Source organism: Thalassophryne amazonica, chromosome 11 (assembly GCF_902500255.1).
Source record: "Thalassophryne amazonica chromosome 11, fThaAma1.1, whole genome shotgun sequence".
Classification (NCBI taxonomy): domain Eukaryota; kingdom Metazoa; phylum Chordata; class Actinopteri; order Batrachoidiformes; family Batrachoididae; genus Thalassophryne; species Thalassophryne amazonica.
The window spans coordinates 103,789,600-103,812,228 of NC_047113.1; positions in this window are offsets into that span (position 1 = coordinate 103,789,600).

Consider the following 22,629-nt stretch of genomic DNA (forward strand, 5'->3'; position numbering starts at 1 on the left):
AAAATTCTTCTTCTTACTTATAAGGTTTTGAATAATCAGGTCCCATCTTATCTTAGGGACCTCATAGTACCATATCACCCCAATAGAGCGCTTCTCAGACTGCAGGCTTACTTGTAGTTCCTAGGGTTTGTAAGAGTAGAATGGGAGGCAGAGCCTTCAGCTTTCAGGCTCCTCTCCTGTGTAACCAGCTCCCAATTCAGATCAGGGAGACAGACACCCTCTCTACTTTTAAGATTAGGCTTAAAACTTTCCTTTTTGCTAAAGCTTATAGTTAGGGCTGGATCAGGTGACCCTGAACCATCCCTTAGTTATGCTGCTATAGACTTAGACTGCTGGGGAGTTCCCATGATGCACTGAGTGTTTCTTTCTCTTTTTGCTCTGTATGCACCACTCTGCATTTAATCAATAGTGATTGATCTCTGCTCCCCTCCACAGCATGTCTTTTTCCTGGTTCTCTCCCTCAGCCCCAACCAGTCCCAGCAGAAGACTGCCCCTCCCTGAGCCTGGTTCTGCTGGAGGTTTCTTCCTGTTAAAAGGGAGTTTTTCCTTCCCACTGTCGCCAAGTGCTTGCTCACAGGGGGTCGTTTTGACCGTTGGGGTTTTTACATAATTATTGTATGGCCTTGCCTTACAATATAAAGCGCCTTGGGGCAACTGTTTGTTGTGATTTGGTGCTATATAAATAAAATTGATTGAAATTGATTGATTGTGGAGGAGACGATGCTCTTCGCTCCTCACACCCAATTGGATAAGTAGTCACTCAGGTGCTGCACGTTTATTGTTCCTGTGTTGGAGGTGGAGATTTACCCACAAAAAGGAACTGAACTGTTTGCTGACTGTTTTGCTAGGTGCGCACTCACCCACCATAAACTGTTTCTGCTTCCTGCCAGCAGTACCAGGTCTGACAGCTGGAGACGGTGGCCACCTGGGGATTCAGGACTTGGCGTTCCAGTGTGCTCCAGATCCGTCAGCAGTGGAAATCGTGTGGGACCCGGCTCTTCTCTGGACAGTTGTCTTCTATCCTCGAGCCTGCCCACACGTCACCTTTGTATATTGACTGGATTCTAAATCTGTGATTGTCTGTATTCCATTGTGCACATTCACAACAGTAAATTGTTATCTTTTGGCTCATCCATTGTCCGTTCATTTATGCCCCCTGTTGTGGGTCCGTGTCACTACACTTTCCCAACAGTGAGAGCTCAACAAAGGATCAGATGGTGGAAGCTGAAGGAGGAAGACTGTTGTGGGAAATTTGGCCAGCAGGTGAGAGAAGCACTGGTTGGAGGGGAAGCAATTTTGGACAACTGGAAAAGTACTGCAGATGTGGTGAGGACAGTACTGGGTATGACATGTGGACAGTGGGAGGAAGACAAGGAGACAAGGTGGTGGAATGAAGAGGTCCTGTTGTGAAGGTGTCGTGACATGGACCCACAACAGGGGGCGTTAATGGTGGGACAATGGAATAGCCAAAAAGTAACAATTTAATGTTGTGAAGGTGCACAACGTAGTACAGATAAATACAAATAGGCGGAATATCAATTTGACACAAGGTGACGTGTGGCAGGCTCGAAGATAGGAGACGTCCGGTGCGAGAAGAGCCGGATCCCACACAGCTTCCACCACCAATGGATCTGAAGAACACTGGAGCAGCCAAGCCCTGCACCCCAGGTGGCCACTGTCTTCAGCAGTCAGACCCGGTACTGCTGGCAGAGAACAGAAACAGTTCTTGGATGAGTGTGAGTTCGCACACTCAGTAATCCCACAGTCTGTATACAGTTAGGAGGGAGAACCTCCACCTCCAATCACACACTCGTGCAGCTCCCGAGATAACCACTTATCTGGGTGGGGTGGGAGGCGAAGCCGTCGCAGTCCACACCAAATGCCAACTCAGCAGACAGGGTATCCGTCCCAGGAAAACGGCTGCAAAAAGAGATCAGACTAATGCTCGAATTAAGGTTCAGCAGAGAATTAATTACCTGTATGGTAGAAGATTTCTCGGCGAGGAGGTGGAGTTGCAGTCCGGCCTTTGTAGTGGTGGTGATGGGTGACAGCTGGTGTTGATAGATGACAGCTGTCACATCCAGCTGCTCCGACGCCCTCTCGTGCTTGGAGCCCGCACTCCAAGCAGGGCGCCATCTGGTGGTGGTGGGCCAGCAGTACCTCCTCTTCAGCGGCCCACACAACAGGTCCAGGAAAGCATAAGGAGAAAGAGGTTAGCGAAAGAGTTTTGGGATAGTCGGAGAAATGAAGAAAGTAGACAGGCGTACAAGGAGATGCAGTTTAAGGTGAAAACAGAAGTGGCAAAAGCGAAGGAAAAGGCATATTGTGAGCTGTACAAGAAGTTGAATAGTAAGGAAGGGGAAAAGGACTTGTACCGATTGACCAAACAAAGGGACAGAGCTGGAAAGGATGTGCAGCAGGTTAGGGTGGTAAAAGATGCACATGGTAATGTGCTTGACAAGTGAAGAGTGTGTGCTGAGAAGGTGGAGGGAATATTTTGAAGAGCTGATGAATAAAGAAAATGAGCAAGAGAAAAGGCTGGATGATGTGTTGAGAGTAAATCAGGAAATACAAGAGATTAGTAAGGAAGAAGTGAGGGCTGCTATGAAGAGGATGAAGAGTGGAAAGGCAGTTGGTCCAGATGACATTCCAGTGGAGGCATGGAAATGTCTAGGAGACATGGCAGTAGAGTTTCTAACCAGATTGTTTAATAAAATCTTGGAAAGTGAGAGGATGTCTGAGGAGTGGAGACGAAGTGTGCTGCTTCCGATTTTCAAGAACAAGGGTGATGTGCAGAGCTGCAGTAACTACAGAGGCATAAAGTTGATCAGCCACAGCATGAAGTTATGGGAAAGAGTAGTAGAAGCAAGGCTTAGAAAACAGTTGAAGATCTGTGAGCAGCAATATGGTTTCATGCCAAGAAAGAGCACTACGATGCAATGTTTGCTCTGAGAATACTGTCGGAGAAGTACAGAGAAGGCCAGAAAAAGTTACATTGTGTGTTTGTGGACTTAGAAAAAGCTTATGATAGGGTGCCAAGAGAAGAGTTGTGGTATTGTATGAGGAATTCTGGAGTGGCAGAGAAGTATGTTAGGGTAGTGCAGGACATGTACAAGAATAGTGTGACATTGGTGAGATGCGCAGTCGGAATGACAGACTCATTCAATGTGGAGGTGGGATTACACCAAGGATCAGCTCTGAGTCCTTTCTTGTTTGCAGTGGTGATGGACAGGTTGACAGATGAGATCAGACAGGAGTCCCCATAGATTATGATGTTTGCAGATGACATTATGATCTGTAGTGAGAGTAGAGAGCAAGTTGAGTCTGGTCTGGAGAGGTGGAGATATGCTTTGGAGAGAAGGGGAATGAAAGTCAGTAGAAGCACGATTGAGTACATGTGTGTGAATGGGAGGGAGCCCAGTGGAATAGTGCAGTTACAAGGAGTAGAAGTGGTGAAAGTAGATGAGTTTAAATAATTGGGGTCAACTGTTCAAAGTAATGGAGAGTGTGGTAGAGAGATTAAGAAGAGAGTGCAGGCAGGGTGGAGTGGGTAGAGAAAGGTGGCAGGAGTGATTTGTGACCGAAGCATATCAGCAAGAGTGAAGGGGGAAGTTTACAAGACAGTAGTGAGACCAGCTATGTTGTACGGTTTAGAGACAGTGGCACTAACAAAAAGACAGGAGGCAGAACTGGAGGTGGCAGAGCTGAAGATGTTGAGATTCTCTTTGGGAGTGACAAGAATGGACAAGATTAGGAATGATCATATCAGAGGGACAGCTCAGGTGGGGCGGCTTGGAGACAAAGTCAGAGAGGCGAGATTGAGATGATTTGGACATGTGCAGAGGAAGGACCCAGGGTATATGGGGAGAAGAATGCTGAGGATGGAGCCACCAGGCAGGAGGAGAAGAGGGAGGCCAAAGAGGTTTATGGATATGCTGAGGGAGGACATGCAGGTGGTTGGTGTGACAGAGGAAGATACAGAGGACAGGGTGAGATGGAAACGATTGATCTGCTGTGGCAACCCCTAATGGGAACAGCCGAAAGACAAAGAAGAAGAAGAAGTGTGGTGTTAAAAAATGCCCCTTGTCGTTTCAGTACTTATATGGTCCTAATTTTGCATCACTCTACACCAGTGGTGGACACAGTTCCACTCATCCGCTAACCGCTAATTAATGAAGCTAACTTTTTGTTAGCTGATTAGCTTTTCACCTAACTTCAAAAACCATCAGTGAACCAATTAACTTTTGATGATTTTTTTGCATTTTGCATAGTTGTGTAACGGTGAAAAACATTGATAAACCTGCTGGCTCCTGTCTGCTACATATTTTGCAGCAGTGAGGTAGCTGAGAGGAGCTGAGCTCAACTCTACCCCAGCAGAAGGAGCCTGGCCCCCAGGCTGTCACAAAAAAAAACAAAAAAAAAAACAAAAGTCCAGCCATGAGGCAGATATCTTGAAAAGGAAAGCAGATTTGACTTATGGTTTTGATTTATAAATCAAATTAATCCAGATAGTATAACTACATTAATGTCAACTTTTAATGTGCAAAGTGAAAATATAACACATATCTGTTAATTTTAAAATAATGCACTAATTCTGAAGATTTGAACATTATCACACACATCCCCAAAGGGATTATGGGTACACTGAGCCTCTGCTCATACTGATTCATTGACTAATTCATTCTATGTAAAAACCAGCACAAGTGAATGTAACGTGTGTGTTGGTGTTCACAAATAAATGTGCTTTTGTAAAATATGTCATTGTTCATTTGTAAAAAAAAAAAAGAAAAAAAAAAAGGCATTTGCAAAACCGAAAAGTCTGTTAAATTGTGATTCAAGTTGACAACCCTGTGATATAACTGGGGTCAAAATGCATAGAACACTGCCATCTACTGGCGCCCGGTTTAATTAATTTGATTTATAATTCAAAACCTTAATTCAAACCTGCTTTCCTTTTCAAGATGTGTGCCTCACGGCTGGACCACTATATGCTGTCAAGGTAAATGATGCTTTCCTACAGCAGTGGGCAGGGCGCACAAAGACAGAATATTCATAGACTGTGTTTGGGTTTGTGATCGCCTTTGATTCTATCAGAAGCGTTGGCGGTGTTTAAACTCACAATCAGCTTGTTAGTAGCTGACAGGAGACAATACTGAAAGTTATCGGTTAGCTGTAGCTTCCGATAAATTTTTTGGTGGTTTATTGGTTTAGCATTATAAAAGATAGCTTTTCAGTTCGCTGATTAGCATTTATCAAAGCTAACTTTTTGGTTAGCTGTGCCCACCACTGCTCGACACACATGCATTGTAAGGTGCTTTGAGCATCTCATGCATGGAAAAAATGCTGCAGAATGGAAGTGAAACGCTTGATGGTGTTGTGTGTTGGGGGGTTTGGCTGGACATTTGGGTGTTCTTTTCTTTTCTTTGCTCTCCAGGTGGTATGCAAACTGATTTATTGTCTGTGGAGAGGGTGCTGGCAGAGGAGTCCTTCACCCTCATCAACGTAATGTGCAGCACCTGTGGATGGTGCTCACGTGCAACCTTAAAGACTTTCAGCTGAAGCAGATAATGAGATGGCGTTCTGCATTTAAGCCATGTGTGATTCAAGCAGAATTGTCGGGAACTCGACCTTGTGATGTTCGTTTGTGAGACGCTGAGGACCGCGCCTGGGTTTGACACATCGTGCCTGTGAAGGAGGACGGGTGAGGGACACATGCTGTCAGCACACATCAGAGGTGATTGATTGTCTGAATAATCGTTAACAGTAACTTGGTATTTTGTTACGCAGTATATTTGAACATTGATGAGAATTGTGCAGCTCGCTTCTCACTGCCGTGGCGTGCGGACCGATGATCCTCCACTTGTTGTGAGAAGCTGCTCATTTACATAAAGCTTAAATTCAGACCTGGATGTGTTGCTGATAGTGTGTGCCTTTGAAGGATATTAGTTGTAGCTGCTGACTTACCTCACCTTTTCTATCCTTCGCAGAGTCGGTTTGTCGTGTCCACCTGGGGGGTGTTTGGCGGTGAACGTGGGTCCAGAAGCGCCGGGCTTCGATCCTTTTGGGCGCTGGAGAGCGTGCCGTCCTTCACTCCGCCAGACTGACGCGGTTTATGTTTGTACACTTTGTATTGAACGGAAGGGGGGAAAATAAAATTGTTTTGTTATTGGAACCGCTTTCTGGTTGTTTTAGCGCTGGGTTCTGTCAGACGCAGGTCCGCTCCTCAACCCGCGTTGACACATAACAGTAGTTCCCGGCCATTCCATAATGGACCCAGTGGCAGAGGCGGTTCCGTTTGCCGAAAGAGTTCAAGAACACTTGGAGAAAATATGGGAGCAATTACAGTATCTCGCAAACCAAATTAAACAAACAGATGTCCGCGTTACGGAGCTTGCAGCACAAGCCGTTACGCTTCCTGCTGCTCCAGCTGCGGCACCATCAATACCGGTGCAGATAACTCCATCACCCAGAGATTCGGCTTCCGAATTGATTATTCGTCGTCCGGAGCCTTATGCGGGAAACGTTGAAGCCTGTGCTCTGTTTTTGATGCAATGTTCTCTGGTTTTTGCTCATACCATTGCCCAGCGGTTGCTGAATCTCAGGCAGGGGAGGCGGAGTGCGGCGGATTATTCTGTGGATTTCCAAATTTTTTCTGCTCAGTCCGGTTGGAATGCCGCAGCATTAAGCGGAGTGTTTGTGGTTGGTTTAAATGATCCATTAAAAGACGAGCTAGTAGTCCGTGACGAACCAAACGATTTAGATGAGCTAATATCTTTGGTGATTCGTCTAGATGATCGGATGAAGGAGCGTGGACACGAGAGAGGGCGGCCATCAGAACGGGTTTTTTCATCTCGGGGCTTTCCCCGACACAGATCTGGGCTGCCTCTTCTTCGCCCCACTGAGACTCCTCCGACGGGACCTCTGGCTCCTCTTGCAGATGAGCCCATGCAGCTCGGACGAGCTGAAGCCGCTATATTGCCCCGTCATATAAGCGTCAAGAAAAATAGTGGTGACGTCTCTCCAGGTGTTCTGGGACAGGCAAAATAATACACACAAAAAAAAAAAAATAAATAAAAATTTGTTTGGGCTAATGTTTTTTTTTTTTCCTGAAAGGGGTTATAACTTGTTTGGGGAGTCAGGTGCGTTTCTGGTGGAGTGAACGACAGGCGGTTCGAAGCCCGTCTGGACTCAGTTGATCGTTGGTTTTTATTATTTGTATTTAGGTATTTTCTGTTTGGGTCTGGGGTCGTTTTGTTTTGTTGTTTTTTATTTCCCTACTTCCCTAACCCCAACCTCGCTCTCCCCAAGACCGTTCGTCTTGTGGGTTGTGGGGTGGTGCAGGTTGGTCACGCTGAGCATTCTCAGAAGACCTCTGCACCCGGGGGGCGGTTGTTAGGGGCGTTTTTTCTGGTTTGGTTATGGCCCGGTTCCACTCCAGCCTCGGTGGGCCTTTGTACCGTTCGTCATTGGTGTTGCCGGGGTGTGGTGCAGCGGGAACATACCTCAGTCGGAGGGGTGGGCCGATCTGTTGCCGTTCGCCATTTCGGTAGTTCCACCCCTCCCGATAGGCTGGGGTATGGTCGGGTTGAGACACCGGACGTATTTCCGGTTTTCCGCTGCGCCTTGGGGTTGGGGCCGGGTTGGTTTTTCCTGTTCCCTTCCCCGGCTTGATGTTTTGTGCTGTTCGCCAAAATTGAGCCGCCGAGAGGCTCTGGGAGGGATCTGGGGTCTTTTGGGGTGACGGGGAAGGTAACAGGGTTTATCGGTTGTTTTATTTGCCCCCGGGGTTGTTTAATGTAGTCCTCCGGGGGTTGGACTTTTGTGTTTTTTGTTTCCTTCCAGGTTCCACCTCCAGGGTTGATGGGACGGTCCTCTGGGGGGGAATTGGCTTGTGGGGCCGACTAGCCAAGTGTGGCCGGGTCTGGGGTTCCTGGGTTGTGGGGAGGGTGCCTCCTGGGGTTTGATGGTACGGTCCTCTGGGGGGCGCCGTTTGCTCCATGTGTACCTGGGGACCTCTGTGGGATTCCGGCTTTGGCTATTCCTCCTGGAATTGGTGGTGAAAGCCTTCTGGGGGGTGTTGGGCTCTGCAGGTCGTTCTGGGGGGGTTGTTTGTTATTTTTCTTTGTGCATTATGTTTGTATTGTGTTTTTGGGGCTGTGTTGGGTTTTTGCATTTGGGAGTTTTTCTTTTCTTCCCGGGGTTGGATGGGACGGTCCCCTGGGGAGGTTTTGGGTGGGTTTTATGTTTTTTCTTGTATGTTGGGTTGTATCAGGGACTGTTTTTGGGTTTTTGTTTGATGCCAGCCGGCCTTCCAGCTGCGGTGCCCTGTCCTGCTGTCTGTGGTGGACCTTGGGAGCGTTATGCTGTCTGCTTCTTGACGAGGACCCCGGAGGGAGGTGCTGTTCACGGACCTGGTCTGTTCGGTCGCCGGGAGGCTTCCCGTTAAAGGGGGGGTACTGTTGTGTGTTGGGGGGTTTGGCTGGACATTTGGGTGTTCTTTTCTTTTCTTTGCTCTCCAGGTGGTATGCAAACTGATTTATTGTCTGTGGAGAAGGTGCTGGCAGAAGAGTCCTTCACCCTCATCAACGTAATGTGCAGCACCTGTGGATGGTGCTCACGTGCAACCTTAAAGACTTTCAGCTGAAGCAGATAATGAGATGGCGTTCTGCATTTAAGCCATGTGTGATTCAAGCAGAATTGCCGGGAACTCGACCTTGTGATGTTCGTTTGTGAGACGCTGAGGACCGCGCCTGGGTTTGACACATCGTGCCTGTGAAGGAGGACGGGTGAGGGACACATGCTGTCAGCACACATCAGAGGTGATTGATTGTCTGAATAATCGTTAACAGTAACTTGGTATTTTGTTACGCAGTATATTTGAACATTGATGAGAATTGTGCAGCTCGCTTCTCACTGCCGTGGCGTGTGGACCGAAGATCCTCCACTTGTTGTGAGAAGCTGCTCATTTACATAAAGCTTAAATTCAGACCTGGATGTGTTGCTGATAGTGTGTGCCTTTGAAGGATATTAGTTGTAGCTACTGACTTACCTCACCTTTTCTATCCTTCGCAGAGTCGGTTTGTCGTGTCCACCTGGGGGGTGTTTGGCGGTGAACGTGGGTCCAGAAGCGCCGGGCTTCGATCCTTTTTGGCGCTGGAGAGCGTGCCGTCCTTCACTCCGCCAGACTGACGCCGTTTATGTTTGTACACTTTGTATTGCACGGAAGGGGGGAAAATAAAATTGTTTTGTTATTGGAACCGCTTTCTGGTTGTTTTAGCGCTGGGTTCCGTCAGACGCAGGTCCGCTCCTCAACCCGCGTCGACACATAACAGATGGAGGAAAATGATCCATGAGTTTTGAATGACCCTCTAGAATTATGTACCAAAGGTACAGGCTGACTGTTGTGCAGGATGACATTGGAGTCATGGGGAGCCTATTGTGGCTGATGTTCTGACCCAGGTACATCACCTGTTGAATAAATGAGACATTCATTATTTTCTTGGGATAGTTACATGGAGGTTCAAAGCCCATATTTTGTGGATAAGGGCTGTACATGTGCAGCAGATTTCAATAGCACAACACTGTACATGTTCAAGTACTGCACTTTTCTATTAATGGCAGACAATAATCTTGCAAATGGCTTTTTTATAACAGTGTGAAGATGTTATTTTGGAAAATAGGCAGCGGCTCCTGTGCTGTGACCAGCTTACTTTCTCAGCATACTGACCTGGATCCCCATTGATACTACAGACACCCATGTTAACCAAGACCTCAGTTCGCTCTTGAGTCTTAAGGGTTATGGGGCTGAGGGGTGGCACCTGCTGCAGACTGCGGCAACTGGCTGGGTTCCCCCTGGACAGGCCATCCAGTCTATTGCAGGCCTGACACACATAAACAAACAAACTAATTCATAGGTGTTTCCGTATGATTGGAACATGGTAGTAAAATGGATGGTCGCTAGTTTACCAGCACCATTTTTTCCCCAAACCTAGCTATATTTACTAAAATTTTCATGTTCAGTATGTAAAGCAGATGTCATCAAGGTCATGTTCAAGGTTTGTTTATTTTCATTTCAAACACGTGGTACATGAGAGAAATGAAATGGCAATACTCAAGGCCTGGTGAAGGCATAAATTGTAAACCAAAAATTAAAAGGTAAGCAAAAGATATGCAACATATATAATAAGTTAAGCAGAGCTAAAACAGATTTAACCTAAATTAAGTTAAAACCTAAAAACCTAAAAACTGCAAACAGTGTATTGAACTGCAAAAGCAGTGTTTGTGACCATAGTACACGTATACACTGGTCATAATACATGTTAAGGGTGTACCAATGATGCCCAAGACATCTTTACACAGAACCAAAAGTTGGCTTCCCTTTTCCCTTTTAACAAAGCACTGGACAATCCAAAGGCTGGAATATGAAGCTGGATGACTCTGTATATCACCCAGCTTGGTGCCTGGTAACAAGAATTGTCTACCCCCCTTTCTAACAAAGTGTCTGAAGAGAGCCCAAAAATTTTCCTGGCTGAATTTATGACACTCCAAGACAGTCCCAATCTTGGATAATGGATTGATGGACTGTCCAACAGACAGTCCTTAGGGCCCTGTCCCAGTGGGGAGAGGATTATTTGCGCATGAATTGAGTATACAAATTGCGGGTGTTCGTTGTCCTCCGCAACAAAAATGGCCAAAAATGACAAATGTCCCAGTATGAATTATGGCTATATTAATAATATATAGCGAATATATGATGAACAATCATGGTTATATAACGCATGTAGTGAGGAAACTGATCCGACACATTGAAATTATCATGGCAGTATTACGGGTGTATTATGAATGCATCGCGCACGTGTTGCGTGTGCACGGCATCTGCATTGCGGTCATAAAAGAAGTGCACTCGCCCCTTTCGGCATCACTATTCACACCAACAATACAGGCTCTGGAGCATTTGCTGGACTTGGACAAGTTGACCACAGAGTTTGTTCATTTTGTCAAGCGTTAACTGTTCATGAGTTTGGGGAGTGGGAGGGGGGAAGCCACTCAGGTGTGAGATGGTGTTTTTTTTTTCTTTTTTTTTTTTTTTTGAGTGTGTCAGAAAACAGACTTCAGCATGAGTTGTGGCAACAGCAACTCTTCCTTTTGTTGGTGTTAAATAAAAGTCCTGGATTGCAGCAGCTATTACGTCTCTGTGGATTTACACAGCCGGACCGGCACTGACTGGCAGGTATGTCGCTTTCCACCACATATAGTACTTTGGGTTTACGTGACGTGTTTGTTATGCATTCACAGATTGTCCGCAAATCAGCTGCAAAGCAGATGTAATAAAAACACTTTATTCGTGGCCAATCTGTATGCATTTGCTACAACATATTTTAGTTTGTGATGTGGACATGATGGGCACGATATAGATCTGTTTTACACAAAATGTCCCGGTCCGCTGCCAAGCGGCAAATCCCCGTCAGTTGCGGATATCAGTGGTTAACGGCAGATATACAGCGCATAGAGTGAGTATGTATTGTATATGAATTGAATATGTATGGAGTATGTAAGGCGGATGTCATCCGGATTCAGATTTTTGAACAGCTCAAAAATCCTGGCTGCGGACATGCGTGCCTCTGCGGATGATCACGGGCGTGTTCGGATGACAGCCGACTCATACAGGCATGTTACACGGATATTGCGGATGTTTGGCGAATATGGGCCAATTTTGTGCGCAATCCATACGCAAATCCTCCTAATCCTCCAGTGGGACAGGGCCCTTATCTTTGATAACGGATCAAAGGACTCTTGTTCCATAGCATACTCTTGGTCTGGTCAACACTGGTTCAGTACTGAATATATTAGACAGTTTATTGAAACCTGTCCAATTCAGAGAACTTCCAAACCCAGAACAGGGAATTTTCTGCCAATATCATCTCAGAATGCCCTCCTTTCCTGTCAAACTGAACAAAGACACATATTTCCACGATCAATGCTGGAATGGAACCACAGTGCACACCTTTTGGATCAGTTTTGAAAGGACACAGACTTCTCACTATGCAAATATACTTTTAACAAAGAAAGAAGGAAAGGAAAACCAAACTGGACACCCTCCAGTCCCTGACTGCGCCTTGAAATCCTGTCTGGGACTGGTGCCAAGGGGCAGCTCTGGTGGACTCAACTCCCACTGAAAACAGGTGTGATGTAATGGTGAGAATGTGGACACAGCTCCTACACTGGTCATGCAAAAAATAAATAAATTAATTAATTAATAAAAAATATATATATATATATATATGCGTGTGCATGCATGTGTGTGCAATGACAATAAAGTTTCTATTCTATTCTACCCCAACATACAAAAAATATAAAAAAGGAAATTCATGAAATTAGGTCTCTGTGGTGGCCCAAAAATGCCTCTAAAATGCTCTAAACCTGTGGCCCTCGCCACCAGGGGCACTGCCCCTGGACCCTGGTAGGGGCGTATGGCCATCCTCACGCCCCCACCAATTTTCAGTTTTTTTTTTTGTCCATTCTCATCCCTGTGTATTTGTTGTCTTTCTGATGCCTGATTCTGATTGAGGTGCAGCTCCATCCAGAGATCGGTGTGATGTCTGTTTCTGTAACCCTCCCGTCCTATGAACCGGAAAAATTTCCTTTATGTTCGTTTTTTGAATTGTTTTGTAAATTGTGTTGGTAGCATGGCCCAAGCAAAGGGTCGCCCTTTGAGTCTGGTCTGCTTGAAGTTTCTTCCTCAAATCATCAGAGGGAGTTTTTCTTTACCACTGTCGCCTGTGTGCATGCTCTGGGGGTTGGTAAGGTTAGACCTTACTTGTGTGAAGTGCCTTGAGGCAACATTGTTGTGATTTGGTGCTATATAAATGAAAATAAATTGAAATTGAAAATCTGAACTTCAAACACAATTTGCAAGCTATGTTTTTCGAGTTAAGAGCAAAATTTAATTTTTGAAATAGTGAGCTTCCCAGTTCTTTGGTCAATGTCTAAAGGTTTTTGTTAATTTAAATTGCCAAGTCTTCAACCTTTTTAAATTTGTTTTCAAAGACTTTAGATTGATTTTCCATACATTTTTGTAGTCACAGGAGCATTTGTCTGACAGCAAACTCCCACTTTCAGGCCTGATGGGAAAACAAGCAATATTCACGCCTGTAGTCATCAGGGAGTCCCACCAGGTTAACTCAACACAGGTCGTTAAAGGAGGCCAAGAAACAGCTGACCAGGAATCTGGACCTTAGCACTCCATTCAAAAGTGATTCTTGAAGTGATCTGATGGTCTTTGCTGTCAGTGATGCAAAGTGGCTTTGTTTAACTTTGTTAATAATAACAATCATTTTGTGAACTCACAATTCCTTTACAATGAACTGTACCAAGACCAAAACTCCAACCAAGTTTTTTTCTTTTTTAATAATTATTTAGATGGAAAACCTAACATTCCCAGTGAGTCTTTGGTCTCATTATATAATATTATCTTATTATATCATGATGGACTTTGTTATCAATGGACTTTGTTCTCAGTTGATGTTATTAAAGTTATTTCACACAAGTCAAAATCTGTCTTTGAGATGAATTTACTTCAAACTGTTATTTATTGAGCTGTCTTGTTAAATCTGCATTTCATGGTTTCATCTGATAAATGGGTGTGAAATATTCATGTGGAGGAAAATATAAACATTAAAACATGTTCATAGAAGTCAGTCATTGATGTGAAAAAAGTTTGTGCGTCATTTTGCGCAACACGAAAATTGTCAATATCCTGGACATGCTGACATCAGAACTAGATGGAAAAATTATTTATATAAGTGAATATTAATCAAATTTAAACCTAAATCAGGGTTCCTGAGAAGTCAATATGGTATTGGAGACTATTAATGAACAGGAGGTGCAGCTTGATATTTATCAAATTTTATTTTTGTTCATGTTAAGACACTATCAGTTGTTATAAAGTCACACATTAGTGACATGTTGTCACTCTGTGACATGTTTCTCATATATGTATTATGTAAAAGCTAGTGTGAAATAAACACTTCTAAAACTAAAAATGCTGTTTTTGTAACCAGATAACACCTCTGAAGTGATTTACAAGACATCTCACGGATGTCAGCATGCATGGTAGGCATCCCGCGAGGTCAAAGGTAACTTCCGGTCTCTTCAAAAGCTCATGCATGCGCACACAAACGTCCCCATAAAGATGCTGTTAAAGGGTAAATAAAATATTCCTTATGGAATTCCTTCCAGATAAATATGTCCTCTTCTTTAAAATGAGCTGCATTTTTACACAACGTTTCTAAAATAAATTGACATGATAATGCTTGGATTTCTGTAGAAACAAAATTTTGTCAGTTTAGTGAAATTTGGGTGGTCCTCTAGCTTTAACGTACCTATTTATATATTAAAATGTTCCACGAGATGTGTTTTCATGCAAGTGCTGTTATGTGCATGGCAGTCGAGGGAACGCACACACATGCATAATCCAATGTGGATTGTACAAAAATGTGGAAAAAAGGATTCATTTAATATTAAGTTGGTTTTGTCTTCCATAGTGACAGGTTTTTAGTTAGTTTGTGCTCCAAGTCATCATCTGAACAGTAATTGTGGGAGAGATTAAGCTGGAGTATGGCTGAGCAGACACTGCTTCCTTAGAAATCCATCACAAAAAACTTTTCTCTCTCCTATCCAGACAAACTCAAATCTCATGCCTTTTTTCATTTGAAAGACCACAGTGTTACATCTGAGCAGGCAGCTCCTGCAGGAAGGCAGAAAGTCCAGGCACACAAACAACAGGCTGCCAGAGCTGAAAGGTGCATTTAATGTTCAACTTTTATTGCGAAGGAAAAAAAAGAAGAACAGCTGGTTACATAAGGGACACATTCAAAGTGTTTCACTGTTTAAAGCTGTGCTGAAGTATATTCATAGAGTTTAGGTAGTTGGCCTCGCAGGTGAGCCAAAAATCCAGAAAGTATTCACAGCGCTTCACTGTTCTCACATTTTGTTTTGTAACAGCATTATACAAAAATAGATGAAATTAATAGTTTTCCTCAACATTCTATACACAATACCCCATAATAACAATGTGAAAAAGTTTTTTTTTTTTTTCAAATTCATGAAAAATTAAAAGCACTAAGAAATCACATGTATGAGGTCTGTTAGAAAAGTATCCGACCTTATTATTTTTTTCAAAAACCATATGGATTTGAATCACGTGTGATTACATCAGACATGCTTGAACCCTCGTGGGCATGCAAGAGTTTTTTCACACCTGTCGGTTACGTCATTCGCCTGTGGGCAGTCTTTGAGTGAGGAGTGGCCCACCCTCTCGTCGTTGTTTCATTGTTTAGGAATGGCTCAGAGACTGCTGCTTTGTTTGATAAAACTTTTTTCAAAAGCTGTAAGGCACAACTGAGTGGACACCATTCGATAAATTCAGCTGGTTTTCGGTAAAAATTTTAACGGCTGATGAGAGATTTTGGTCTGTAAGTGTCGCTTTAAGGACGGCCCACGGCGCCTGACGGCGATCTGCGCTTCAAGGCGGCGTCGTCTCGCCGTTTCAAGTTGAAAACTTCCACATTTCAGGCTCTGTTGACCCAGTAAGTCATCAGAGAACAGAGAACTTTCAGAAGAAGTCGGCATGAGGAGTGTATTCGGACATTCCATTGTTAACGGACATTTTGTAATGAAAGAACGTGCGGGCAGAGTTGCATGTTGGGCCGGATCCGGCCGCGGGGGGTCGCGACAGGAAAAACACCTCCGTTGGAAACCTTAACGGGCAAGTTGGAACATGCCCAAGCTGTTAAACAATTTCTCAGTTACTCACTTGTTGAAAGCCATCAAAAGCTGCCTGAATTTTACAAATGGTTTTCAACACGGAGGTGTTTTTCCTGTCGCGGCACACACAGATTCACCAAGTCCTCACGGAAACAACTCGGCGAATTTGCGCGCACGTCTTTCATTACAAAATGTCCTTAAACAGTGGAATGTCCGCATAAAGTCCTCATGCCGGCCTCTTCTGAATCTTCTCTGTTCTCTCACGATGTCCTGGGTGAATTAAGCCTTAAATTAGGATGTTTTCAGCTCAAAACAGGCCGATGACGGCGCCTGGAAGCGCTGCACGACGTCCCGCTCCGTGGGAAGTCCTTACAGCGACAGAAACACCCCATAATCTCTCATCAGCCATTAAACTTTTCACAGAAAACCAGCTTAATTTCTTGAATAGTGTCCACTCGGATATTCCTCACAGGTCCAGAAAATTTTGATAAAGCAACGCGCGCCGTCTCGAGCAGCGTGTGAAACAGGAATTCAGCCGAGAGGGCTGGACCACATCTCACTCAAGGCCTGCCCACAGGGAAATGACGTCACCGACACACGTGAAAAAACTCATGCATGCGCACGAGGGTTCAAGCATGATTGGTGTAATCGCACGTCATTCAAACCCATATAGTTTAAAAAAGTGTCGGTTTCTTATCTAATACACCTCGTACATAAGTATTCACAGATTTTGCTATGAAGATCAAAATTGAGCTCAGGTACATCCTGTTTCCACTGAATATCCTTGAGATGTTTCTACAGCTTAATTGGAGTCCACCTGGGGTAAATTCAGTTGATTGGGCATGATTTGGGAAGACACACACCTGTCTACATATAAGATCCCACAGCTGACAGTGCATGTCAGAGTACAAACCAAGCATGGATTCAAAGGAATTGTCTGTAGACCTCCAAGAGAGGACTGTTGCAAGTCACAACTGTGGGGAAGGGTAAACATTTTTGCTGCTTTGAAGGTCCCAATGAGCACAGTGGTCTCCATCATCCATAAATGGAAGAAATTAGGATCCACCAGGACTCTTCCTAGAGCTGATTGCCTGTCTAAACCAGGGAAGGGCCTTACTCAGGGAGGTGACCAAGAACCTGATGATCACTCTGTCAGAGCTCCAGCATTCCTCTGTGGAGAGAGGAGAACCTTCCAGAAGGACAACAATCTCTGCAGCAATCCACCAATCAGGCCTGTATGGTAGAGTGGCCAGACGGAAGCCACTCCTTAGTAAAAGGCACATGGCAGCCCACTTGGAGTTTGCCAAGGAGGAAACCAGGCACCAACAGTGAAGCATGGTGGTGGCAGCATCATGTTGTGGGGATGTTTTTCAGTGGCAGGAACTGGGAGATGAGTCAGGATTGAGGGAAAGATGTACAGAGACATCTTGGATGAAATCCTGCTCCAGAGTCCTCTTGACCTCAGACTGGGGCGACGGTTCATCATGCAGCAGGACAATGATACAAAGCACACTGCCAAGATATCAAAGGAGTGGCTTCAAGACAACTCTGTGAATGTCCTTGAGCAGGCCAGCCAGAGCCCAGACCTGAATCCGATTGAACATCTCTGAAGAGATCTGAAAATGTCTGTGCACAGACACTCCCCATCCAACCTGATTATGACTATGTGCACTATTGAGTCTGTGTGTGACAGTGTGACTCTGTGTGTGCCAGTGTGACTGTGTGGTTGTGTGGCTCTGCGTGGTGGTGTGACTCTATATACAGTGTTGTGATGGTGTGAGTCATTTTGTGTCTGTGTGTGGTGGTGTGACTCTGGGTGATGATGTGACTCTGTGTGGTGGTGTGACTTTTTATGCAGTGGCTGTGTGACTGTGTGTGGTAGTGTGACTGTTTGTGGCAGTGTGACTGTTTGAGGTGTTGTGACTGTGTCCGGCAGTGTGACTGTGTGTGTGGTATGATTGTGTGAGGCGGTGTGATGTGTGGCGGTGTGCCTCTGTGTGTGCCATGCGTCTGTGTGCGGTGGTGTAATTCTGTGGTGGTGTGACTCTGTGTGGTCATGTGCCTCTGTGTAGTGGTGTCACTCTGTGTGGCGGTGTGACTCTGTGTGGCTTTGTGACTGTGTGTGGAGGTGTGACTCTGTATGCAGTGGCAATGTGACAGTGTGCAGTGGTGAAAATCTGTTTGCTGCAGTGTGACTGTGTATGGTGTTGTGACTGTGTGCACTGTGTGACTCTATGTGGGCATGTGACTCTGTGTGTGCAATTGTGACTGTGTGCAGTGGTGTGACTCTGTGTGTTGGTGTGACTCTGTACACAGCAGCTGTGTGACTGTGTGCGGCAGTGTGACTGTTTGTGGGAGTGTGACTCTGTTTGCGGGGTTCGGGTTGTGTGCGGCGGTGTGACTCTGTGCAATGTTTTGGCTGTTTGCGGTGTTGTGACTGTGTGTGGTGGTGTGACAGCGTGCGCCGTTGTGTCTGTGTGCAATGGTGTGACTATGCGGTGGTGTTAAAGCAGATAACCCGTACGTTGGAGAGGAAATGGCGTCTCACTAATTTAGAAGATCTTCACTTAGCCTGGAAAAAGAGTCTGTTGCTCTATAAAAAAGCCCTCCGTAAAGCTAGGACATCTTTCTACTCATCACTAATTGAAGAAAATAAGAACAACCCCAGGTTTCTTTTCAGCACTGTAGCCAGGCTGACAAAGAGTCAGAGCTCTATTGACCTGAGTATTCCATTAACTTTAACTAGTAATGACTTCATGACTTTCTTTGCTAACAAAATTTTAACTATTAGAGAAAAAATTACTCATAACCATCCCAAAGACGTATCGTTATCTTTGGCTGCTTTCAGTGATGCCGGTATTTGGTTAGACTCTTTCTCTCCGATTGTTCTGTCTGAGTTATTTTCATTAGTTACTTCATCCAAACCATCAACATGTTTATTAGACCCCATTCCTACCAGGCTGCTCAAGGAAGCCCTACCATTATTTAATGCTTCGATCTTAAATATGATCAATCTATCTTTGTTAGTTGGCTATGTACCACAGGCTTTTAAGGTGGCAGTAGTTAAACCATTACTTAAAAAGCCATCACTTGACCCAGCTATCTTAGCTAATTATAGGCCAATCTCCAACCTTCCTTTTCTCTCAAAAATTCTTGAAAGGGTAGTTGTAAAACAGCTAACTGATCATCTGCAGAGGAATGGTCTATTTGAAGAGTTTCAGTCAGGTTTTAGAATTCATCATAGTACAGAAACAGCATTAGTGAAGGTTACAAATGATCTTCTTATGGCCTCGGACAGTGGACTCATCTCTGTGCTTGTTCTGTTAGACCTCAGTGCTGCTTTGATACTGTTGACCATAAAATTTTATTACAGAGATTAGAGCATGCCATAGGTATTAAAGGCACTGTGCTACGGTGGTTTGAATCATATTTATCTAATAGATTACAATTTGTTCATGTAAATGGGGAAACGTCTTCACAGACTAAGGTTAATTATGGAGTTCCACAAGGTTCTGTGCTAGGACCAATTTTATTCACTTTATACATGCTTCCCTTAGGCAGTATTATTAGACGATATTGCTTAAATTTCATTGTTACGCAGATGATACCCAGCTTTATTTATCCATGAAGCCAGAGGACACACACCAATTAGCTAAACTGCAGGAATTGTCTTACAGACATAAGACAGGGATGACCTCTAATTTCCTGCTTTTAAAACTCAGATAAAACTGAAGTTATTGTACTTGGCCCCACAAATCTTAGAAACATGGTGTCTAACCAGATCCTTACTCTGGATGGCATTACCCTGACCTCTAGTAATACTGTGAGAAATCTTGGAGTCATTTTTGATCAGATATGTCATTCAAAGCGCATATTAAACAAATATGTAGGACTGCTTTTTTGCATTTACGCAATATCTCTAAAATTAGAAAGGTCTTGTCTCAGAGTGATGCTGAAAAACTAATTCATGCATTTATTTCCTCTAGGCTGGACTATTGTAATTCAGTTATTATCAGGTTGTCCTAAAAGTTCCCTAAAAAAGCCTTCATTTAAGTCAAAATGCTGCAGCTAGAGTACTAACGGGGACTAGAAAGGAGAGCATATCTCACCCATATTGGCCTCTCTTCATTGGCTTCCTGTTAATTCTAGAATAGAATTTAAAATTCTTCTTCTTACTTATAAGGTTTTGAATAATCAGGTCCCATCTTATCTTAGGGACCTCGTAGTACCATATCACCCCAATAGAGCGCTTCGCTCTCAGACTGCAGGCTTACTTGTAGTTCCTAGGGTTTGTAAGAGTAGAATGGGAGGCAGAGCCTTCAGCTTTCAGGCTCCTCTCCTGTGGAACCAGCTCCCAATTCAGATCAGGGAGACAGACACCCTCTCTACTTTTAAGATTAGGCTTAAAACTTTCCTTTTTGCTAAGCTTATAGTTAGGGCTGGATCAGGTGACCCTGAACCATCCTTAGTTATGCTGCTATAGACGTAGACTGCTGGGGGGTTCCCATGATGCACTGTTTCTTTCTCTTTTTGCTCTGTATGCACCACTCTGCATTTAATCATTAGTGATCGATCTCTGCTCCCCTCCACAGCATGTCTTTTTCCTGGTTCTCTCCCTCAGCCCCAACCAGTCCAGCAGAAGACTGCCCTCCCTGAGCCTGGTTCTGCTGGAGGTTTCTTCCTGTTAAAAGGGAGTTTTTCCTTTCCACTGTAGCCAAGTGCTTGCTGACAGGGGGTCGGTTTTGGCCGTTGGGGTTTTACATAATTATTGTATGGCCTTGCCTTACAATATAAAGCGCCTTGGGGCAACTGTTTGTTGTGATTTGGCGCTATATAAAAAATTGATTGATTGATTGATTGATTGTACATCTGGAATCACAGCACATTTTTAGCTCAGAAGCCTATAAGCTTTGGGTTTACTCTGGTGTCCCTGGTTGATGTTGAACATATATGATAGTCAATCACGTTGCAATGGGCACAGAACAAAGAAGTTTGCATACATACAACTATTTCATGTATCAGTGGAGATCAAATGAAGTACACAGCAGAGCATGTGGTGTTGCATGATACCCCCTTGGCTCAGGTGAAACAACTAAAATACCAGTGTGTAACCTATCCCCCCAGATTCATAACCCCTGCCCACACTGTTGGAAATTGTGTGCATAGAATTGCAAAGCTGTACACAGTTCTTGGTTTCTGTGGCTGTGGATGCCCTTTGACTCAATAATCTGTGCTTGATACATACATATATACATACATCTTCAACCGTTTATACGGGATAAGGTTGTAGGAGCAACAGCTCCAACAGGGGCCACCAAACTTCCCTTTCCTGGGCCACATTGACCCCCTCTGACTTGGGGATACCAAGTAGTTCCCAGGCCAGTGTAGCAATATAATCTCTCCACTTAGTCCTGGGTCTTCCCTGGGGTCTTCTCCCAGCTGGCTGTGCCTGGAACACCTCCCTAGGGAGGTGCCCAGGGGGCATCCATACCAGATGCCCGAACCACCTCAGCTGGCGTTTCTCAACATGTAGGAGCAGCAGCTCTATTCCGAGCTCCCCACAAATGACCGAGCTTCTTGCCCTATCTGTAAAGGAGACACCACACACCCTCCTGACTGAACCCATTTTGACTACTTGCACCTATGATCGAGTTCTTTCAGTCATGACCCCACCCTCATGACCATAGGTGAGAGTAAGATTGAGCAGTAGATCATGAGCTTCACCTTTTGGCTCAGCTCCCTTTTCATCACTACAGTACGGTAGAGTGAATGCAATACCGCCCCTGCTGTGCTGATTGTCCGGCCAATGTCACGCTCCATTATCATTTCACTCATGAATAAGACCCTGAGATACTTGAACTGCTTCACTTTGGTCAAGACCTCATTCCTTACTAGAAGTAGGCAATCCATCGGTTTCCTGCTGAGAACCATGGCCTCGGATTTCGAGGTGCTGATCTTCAACCCAACCGCTTCACACTTGGCTGTGAACTGACCCAGTGAGTGCTGGAGATCACAGGTCAATGAAGTCAACAGGACTACATAATCTGAAAAAAAAAAAAAAAAAACAGTGATGAGACCCTGAGCCCACCAAGCTGAAGACCTTCCTTCCCCCAACTACTCCTTGATATCCCATCCATGAAAATCACAAACAAGATTGGTGACAAAGTGCAGTCTTGTCAGAGGCCAACCCCCACCGAAAACAAGTTGCACTTACTGCTGAAAATGCAAACACAGCTCTCGCTTTGTGAGTACAGAGATTGGATGACCCTGAGAAGGGACCCCCTCACTTCATACTCCCACAGCACTTCCCATACAGTATCTCCTATGGTACCCGATCATACACCTTCTCCAAGTCCACAAAACACATGTAGAGTGGCTGGGCATACTCCCAGGCACCCTCCAGGATCCTTGTGAGAGTGAAGAGTTGATCGGTTGTTCCACGGCCAGGACAGAACCTGTATGGTTCCTCTTCAATCAGATGTTTGTCTATTGGCCGAACCCTCCTTTCCAGCACCCTGGAGTAGATTTTACTAGGGAGGCTGAGTAGTGTGATGCCCCTGTAATTGGCACACACTCTCTGCTCCCCCGTGCTTGACACAAGGAAGTTTAAAGTGCAACTGACATTGATTGTTATGCTTTACATAACAAGATTGTACATAATGTAAAAAGTCCCAAATAAGTGTCCCACTATGAATGGACAATTTGTTGAAGTTTTGAATTTTCCTGTAGAAATTTCACTTTCCAACTTCCTGTTGAAGCCATGAGGCACATGTGTCACTCTAGGAATTCTTCACTTTACTCCCACTTGGAATCACAGACACTGGACCTCTGAACACTGAATGTGGGAGAGCTATAAAAAGGATT